Consider the following 6,021-nt stretch of genomic DNA (forward strand, 5'->3'; position numbering starts at 1 on the left):
CGCACGCACGCTCGCGTGCGCGCACGTACGCCGCGCCGGGTCTGGGCTGGCTGGCCTTTGGCAGCCCGGCGCGTTTTGCGGCCCACGTGGTGCGGCGGCGCGTTGGCTCGGCTCCTGCCCTGGCGCTCCGGCCCATTGTGTGCTAGCTCTGAGGCTTCACCCGCGGCCGCCTCCTGCCCCTGCCCCGCCCCGCCCCACCCTTGGACGTGAGCCTTGCCCTACCAGCCGAACCTCCTGTGGCTCCCTACGCGCGCTGCGAAGGCCTCGCCCCGGGCTGGCCTTGGAATCTGCGCCGGGCTTGCGGTGTTTTCTGTCGCCTAGCTTCCGAACTCCAGACCTGGCAGGGACGCCAGAGGTCTCCTCCGCTTGGTGGGGGGGTGGGGGGTGGGGAGGTGGCGGGGAGGTCCCACTCCGACACTTACACGGTGGGGGCGGGGAGGTCCCACTCCGACACCTACACGGCCAGGGCCTCGCTTGCTAACACCAAAGAAAGGTCTACCTCCCCCAGGACGGAGACCCCGCAGAGCTGAGCATTTGTTGAGAATGCACAGGGGGCGAAAGGCCTGGAAGGGTGAGATTGGGGTCAGCATCTGAGCGTGCGAGGCAATGGGGATGCCCTTATTGAATCCTGCCTTCAGGATCTACTTGCCGCCTGGGTATTGGTGGTGGGGAAGGGGTGTTGAGATTGGAGTATAGCTTGTCGTTGAACCTGCGAGCGAGTTGGTGCATCTTGCTTTTGGAAGAAAATTCTATCCTGACGTGAAGTCCATCTAGCAATCGCAAAGAATGGATGTGCAATGAGAATTCATTACACTGGTAATTTCTCCAGTTTGTGATTGAGATTGTGGTAATATTGGATCCTCCAAACCCTTCCGTGTCTAGGAAGAGTTTAGAAGAACCTCAGAATTTTTGCAACGTATGCCCAGTACTGTTATATTTAAGCACTTCTGCTACTTTATCCCAGTGCTGGCATTCACAGGGCAGCTGTTAACTCGGTGTTTGCTTTTCTGTCTCTATCTTTGTTAAGTATTGATAATAAAACCACTTTACTATCCAATAGACCCAAAGTAATCTGGGCCCTGCCTCTTACTAGTTGTGTGACCTCAAGCAAGTTACTTAACCTCCTTAATGTCTCAATTTTATCATTTTATCATAAGAGGAGGATATCACCCACCTCCTCAGATTGTAAAGATTAAATAAGAAGCAAAGTCTCCCAGTCCAAAGTCACCCCAAGGTGAGATTCTGGAGGATAGGAACCTGTGTTGAGAGAGGTCTGTCATCCTACAGGGCCCTGCGTGAGGGAGAAGAGAGTGATTTATCATGAATGAAGTAAAAGGAGGGAAGACTAATAGGAAGGTGTATGTCTGGGGCTTTCCCAGCACCAGGCCCATCCAGGGGCCATCCCCTCCCACCAGGCTTAATGGCCTTTTCTCTACTTGGGCAACACCCGGGGCCAGTCTCAGGCCACACTCTTAAGCTTTACTATCCATAGGCCCTTTCCCCTTCTGTTGGTCTCTAGCACACAACCTGTGTCCCACACAGGATCCAGAGGATTGAGACCAACCCTAGAAAGTTCCATAAATGTGCTGACTGCCTCCATGGCAAAGCTAGATGCCCAACCTCTCCTGAGATTGTCCTCATGAGCTTTGATCCTAATTTGTTCCCTAACTCCTTCCCAAGAGTGGATATCCCAGCCTTTACCAGTTCTCTTTAATCCTGGGAGTTGGGGGTGTAACCTGCTAGAGGACCCATCTCAGATGCCACTTTCTTTGAGATACCTATAGTGTAGTGAAGCTTGTGGGTTGCATTTCAAACTGCCTGTGTTTAAATCCTGGCCAACCCACTTAACTACTAGCTGTGTGACCTCAAATTGTTTAATCTATCAATTCTTTGCCTATAAAAGAACGATAGTCCTTGTGATAACAGTTTTCAGTATTCAGCTGTTTTTAAGTTTCGAAACGATGTTTTGTTGGTGAAATGCTGTTAACCTATCTAAAATAACCTCAAATATGAATCACTTTTATGTTGAGATTAAGATCAATGACTTAGTCAATTTATGTGAAAAGACATACTGATACTCTACAAATCTACGCAGATCTGGCCCTGCGTGAATCTCAGTAAGCATCTGTATTGAGCTACTGCAAAGCTTCTGTTACAAGCACGTGTTACTCTAGGTCAAAGGCTTTCCAAACAAGTGAATGTGAATATGAGAAAAATTAAAAATGAAATCTCTATCTATACATGATGAAAATAAAGAAGAAAAAGAGTACTGAATATGCTTTCTTTGTAACCAAAACTATAGCTTACTAGCACTAAAACTGTGCAGACTTTGTGAAGTAACTCAAAAAACTGTTTAAAAAGATCTCAAATATATCAAATAAGCGGTGAAACTATTTGGAGAAGAAGGATGCTTCAACTCTGCCCCCTTGGTCCATTTTTCACAAAGCAGTCATAGTGTTTTTTCTAAACCCTAAATCAGGGCATGTCATTTTCTCTGCTCCAACCCTCCCATCTTCCTGGGTAGGAGCCAGTGCCCTTACTATGGCCTAAAGGCCCTATTCTGTCCCCTCCCAGCCCCTCCTCCCTGTCTTTCCCATCACTTGTCTGCCCAGCCACCCTGTTTTCTTTCCTCTTCCTCTAGCACCCTGCTCACTTCACCACTTCAAGCCTTTGCTTTGCCTGTCCCCCTGACACCCACATGGCATGCACCTTTGCTTCCTTTGGGCTTCTGCTTAAAGGAGCCTTCCTAACTGCTCTGTTCGAAATAGCAACAGCCTCCAGTTTTCTCTTTCCTGCCCTGGTGGTTCTTTCTCCCAGCACTTGTCGCACCTGACTTCTTATCTATTTATTGTTTTCTTATTTAAAGTCCATCTTCCCCGAGAGCAGGGAATTTGTTTTGCTGGCTGATGAAGTCTTGGCACCTAAAGCAGGGACTGTCTCATAGAGGAAGTTCAATAAATACTGGTTGCTTCTATGAAAACTGGGAATCAGATGAAAATATTTGGAGTTTGATTAAAACCCTTTCTTCATCATCCCATTTCCTCCCATGCCTCAACTTGGGTAGCATTGCAAAGAGCTTCCGCAGCCACTGGTGCTCTGTGGACAAAAAGACCCTGTGATTCAACAATGGCACCATTCATGTGCTTCATTAGTACTATTTTTAATAGTTTTATTGAGATATAATTCACATACCATGCCATTCACCCATTTAGTGTATAATTCAGTGGTTTGTAGGATAGTCACAGAATTGTGCAACCATCAACACTATCAATTCAGAACATTTTCAATACCCAGAAGAAACTCTGCTCCCCTTAGCCTAACTCCCCAACCCCCATATGCTCTCCCAGAGTCAGAGACCAACTAATCTACTGTCTATAGAGTTGTCCATTCTGGACATTCCATGTAAGTGGAATCATTCAATATGTGATCCTTTGTGACTGGCTTCTTTCATTTAGCATAATATTTTCAAGGTTCATCCGTGCTGTATCATGTAGTACATTCATGCAGTACTTCATTCTTTGTTATTGTGAAATAAAATTCCATTGTGTGGGTATGCCGTATTTTATTTATCCATTCATCAGCTAATGGACATTTGCATTGTTTCCATTTGGGGTCAGTATGAATAATGCTGCTATGAATATTGTGTACAAGATTTTGTGTGTCTTCCCTTCTCTTGGGTATATGCCTGGAAGTGAAAATGGTGGATCATATGGTTAACTCTACGTTTAACTATTTGAGGAACTTGTGGACTGTTTTCCAAAGTGGCTGCACCATTTCACATTCTTACCAGCAGTATATAAGGGTTCCGATGTCTCCCCTTCCTCCCCAACACTTATCTTTTTGATTATGACCATCTTGTGGTTATGAAGTGGGAGCTTGTTGTTGTTTTGATCTGCATTTTCCTGATGGCTATGAACATCTTTTCATGTGCTTATTGGTCATTTATATATCTTATTTGGAGAAATGTGTAATCAGAGCCGTTGTTTTTAAATTGAATTATTGGTCTTGTTATTATTGAGCTGTAAGAATTCTTTATTCTAGATACAAGACCCTTATCAGATATGATTTGCAAAAATGTTCTCCAGTTTTGTGGGGTGTTTTTTTTCCACTTTCATTATGGTGGTGTTTGAAACATTAAAATTTTAATGATGTCCAATTTATTTTTTTTCTTTAGTTGTTTATGCTTTAAATGTCATATCTAAGAGCCTGTTGCCTAAGCCAGGGAGCTTTCATTGGGCAGAATCTAGGCTGCTTCCGGGGTGGCTGATCTAGCCTGTTCTCCCCAGAGCTCCTGTTCAAACCCAGACCCAACTTCTTGTGGCCTGGGCCAAAAGCCAGAAACTGGGGGGGCCACAGACCAAATGTGATCCTCCTATGGAGGATCTCCCCTCCCCAAGTTCAGCCTTTCAAAGAATTGGAACATAATTCACATAAATGCCTTGATTTCTTGTTCACTTTCAAAAACTGGGAAGATCTGGTGACCCTGGGCCTTCATTTCTCCATGGTACCAGGCACTGGAGCTGAGTATGGACCCCCACCAGGCCAGCTGGGCCCCCAAGTCCTCCTGGCCTGCAGACTCTCACCACTTGCCATTGACTTAACAGTCAATCCCTTCATCTCTAAGGAATAGATATGATTATTGTTTGTATTTTACCATTTTATGAAATGTTATCAGACTTTACAATTCCTTTTGCACATGATTCCATTCCAAATTGTTTCTTACTTGTATTCGTGTGGACGTTTGTGAAACTAGTTCATTCTTTTTAGCGCCTCTATGGTATTCCATTATGTGCCTGAACCTCTATTTATTTATTTTCCTATTAGGACCAATTGGTGGTTGGGTATTAAACGACCCATTTAAAAAATGGTTATAGGGGGCTTCCCTGGTGGCGCAGTGGTTTAGAGTCCGCCTGCCGACGCAGGGGACACGGGTTCGTGCCCCAGTCCAGGAAGATCCCACATGCCGCGGAGCGGCTGGGCCCGTGAGCCATGGCCGCTGAGCCTGTGCGTCTGGAGCCTGTGCTCCGCAACGGGAGAGGCCACATCAGTGAGAGGCCCACGTACCGGAAAAAAAAAAAAAAAAAAAAAAAAAAGGTTATAGGTTTATTAGGGGTTTCTATTTCTTCTTCAATACATTTTTGAATACATTTTGGTAAGTTATATTTTTAAGATAAATTATCTATTCCATCTAAAATTTCAAATTTAATGTTATAAAGTGGTTCACAGTACAGTCTCTGCTGTATCTATAATATGGCCTTTTTCTTTCCAATAGTTTTTCTCCTCCCTCTCTCTCTCTTTCTTTCATCAGGGGATTTATTAGACTTTTAAAAGAACCAGTTTTGGGTTTATGGGTTTTCTATCTTGTTTCTTTGTTCTCAATTTTATTGTTTCCTTTTTTTTTCCTTTGGGGTTTTTCTATTTTGTTTTTTTCCCTCTAACTTCTTGAGTTGGATGCCCAGCTCACTGACTTTTGGTCTTTATTTCTAACATATACATTTAAGGTTAAAAAATTTCCCCTAAGTATTAGTATATATTTTTATAGCCACATCCTACCAGTTTTGTTACATGGTATTTTCATTTCTTTGATCGGTAAAATACTCAGAAGTGTATTTTAAAATTTCAAATGTGCATGGACTTGCGTATGTTTTCTCTTACTGATTCCTCATTTTATTATCACCAGAGAAGATGGTATGTATGGTATTAAATTTTTGGCATTTATTAAGGCTTATTTCTTTTTTTTAAAATTTATTTATTTATTAATTTATTAATTTTTTGGCTGCGTTGGGTCTTCGTTGCTGTGTGTGGGCTTTCTCTAGTTGCAGCAAGCGTGCGCTACTCTTCATTGCAGTGCGTGGGCTTCTCATTGTGGTGGCTTCTCTTGTTGTGGAGCATGGGCTCTAGGCGCGCGGGCTTCAGTAGTTGCGGCATGTGGGCTCAGTAGTTGTGGCTCGCGGGCTGGAGGGCACAGGCTCAGTAGTTGTGGCACATGGGCTTAGTTGCTCCGCGGCATATGGGATCTTG

The sequence above is a fragment of the Stenella coeruleoalba genome (assembly GCF_951394435.1).
Source record: "Stenella coeruleoalba genome assembly, chromosome: 15".
NCBI lineage: Eukaryota > Metazoa > Chordata > Mammalia > Artiodactyla > Delphinidae > Stenella > Stenella coeruleoalba.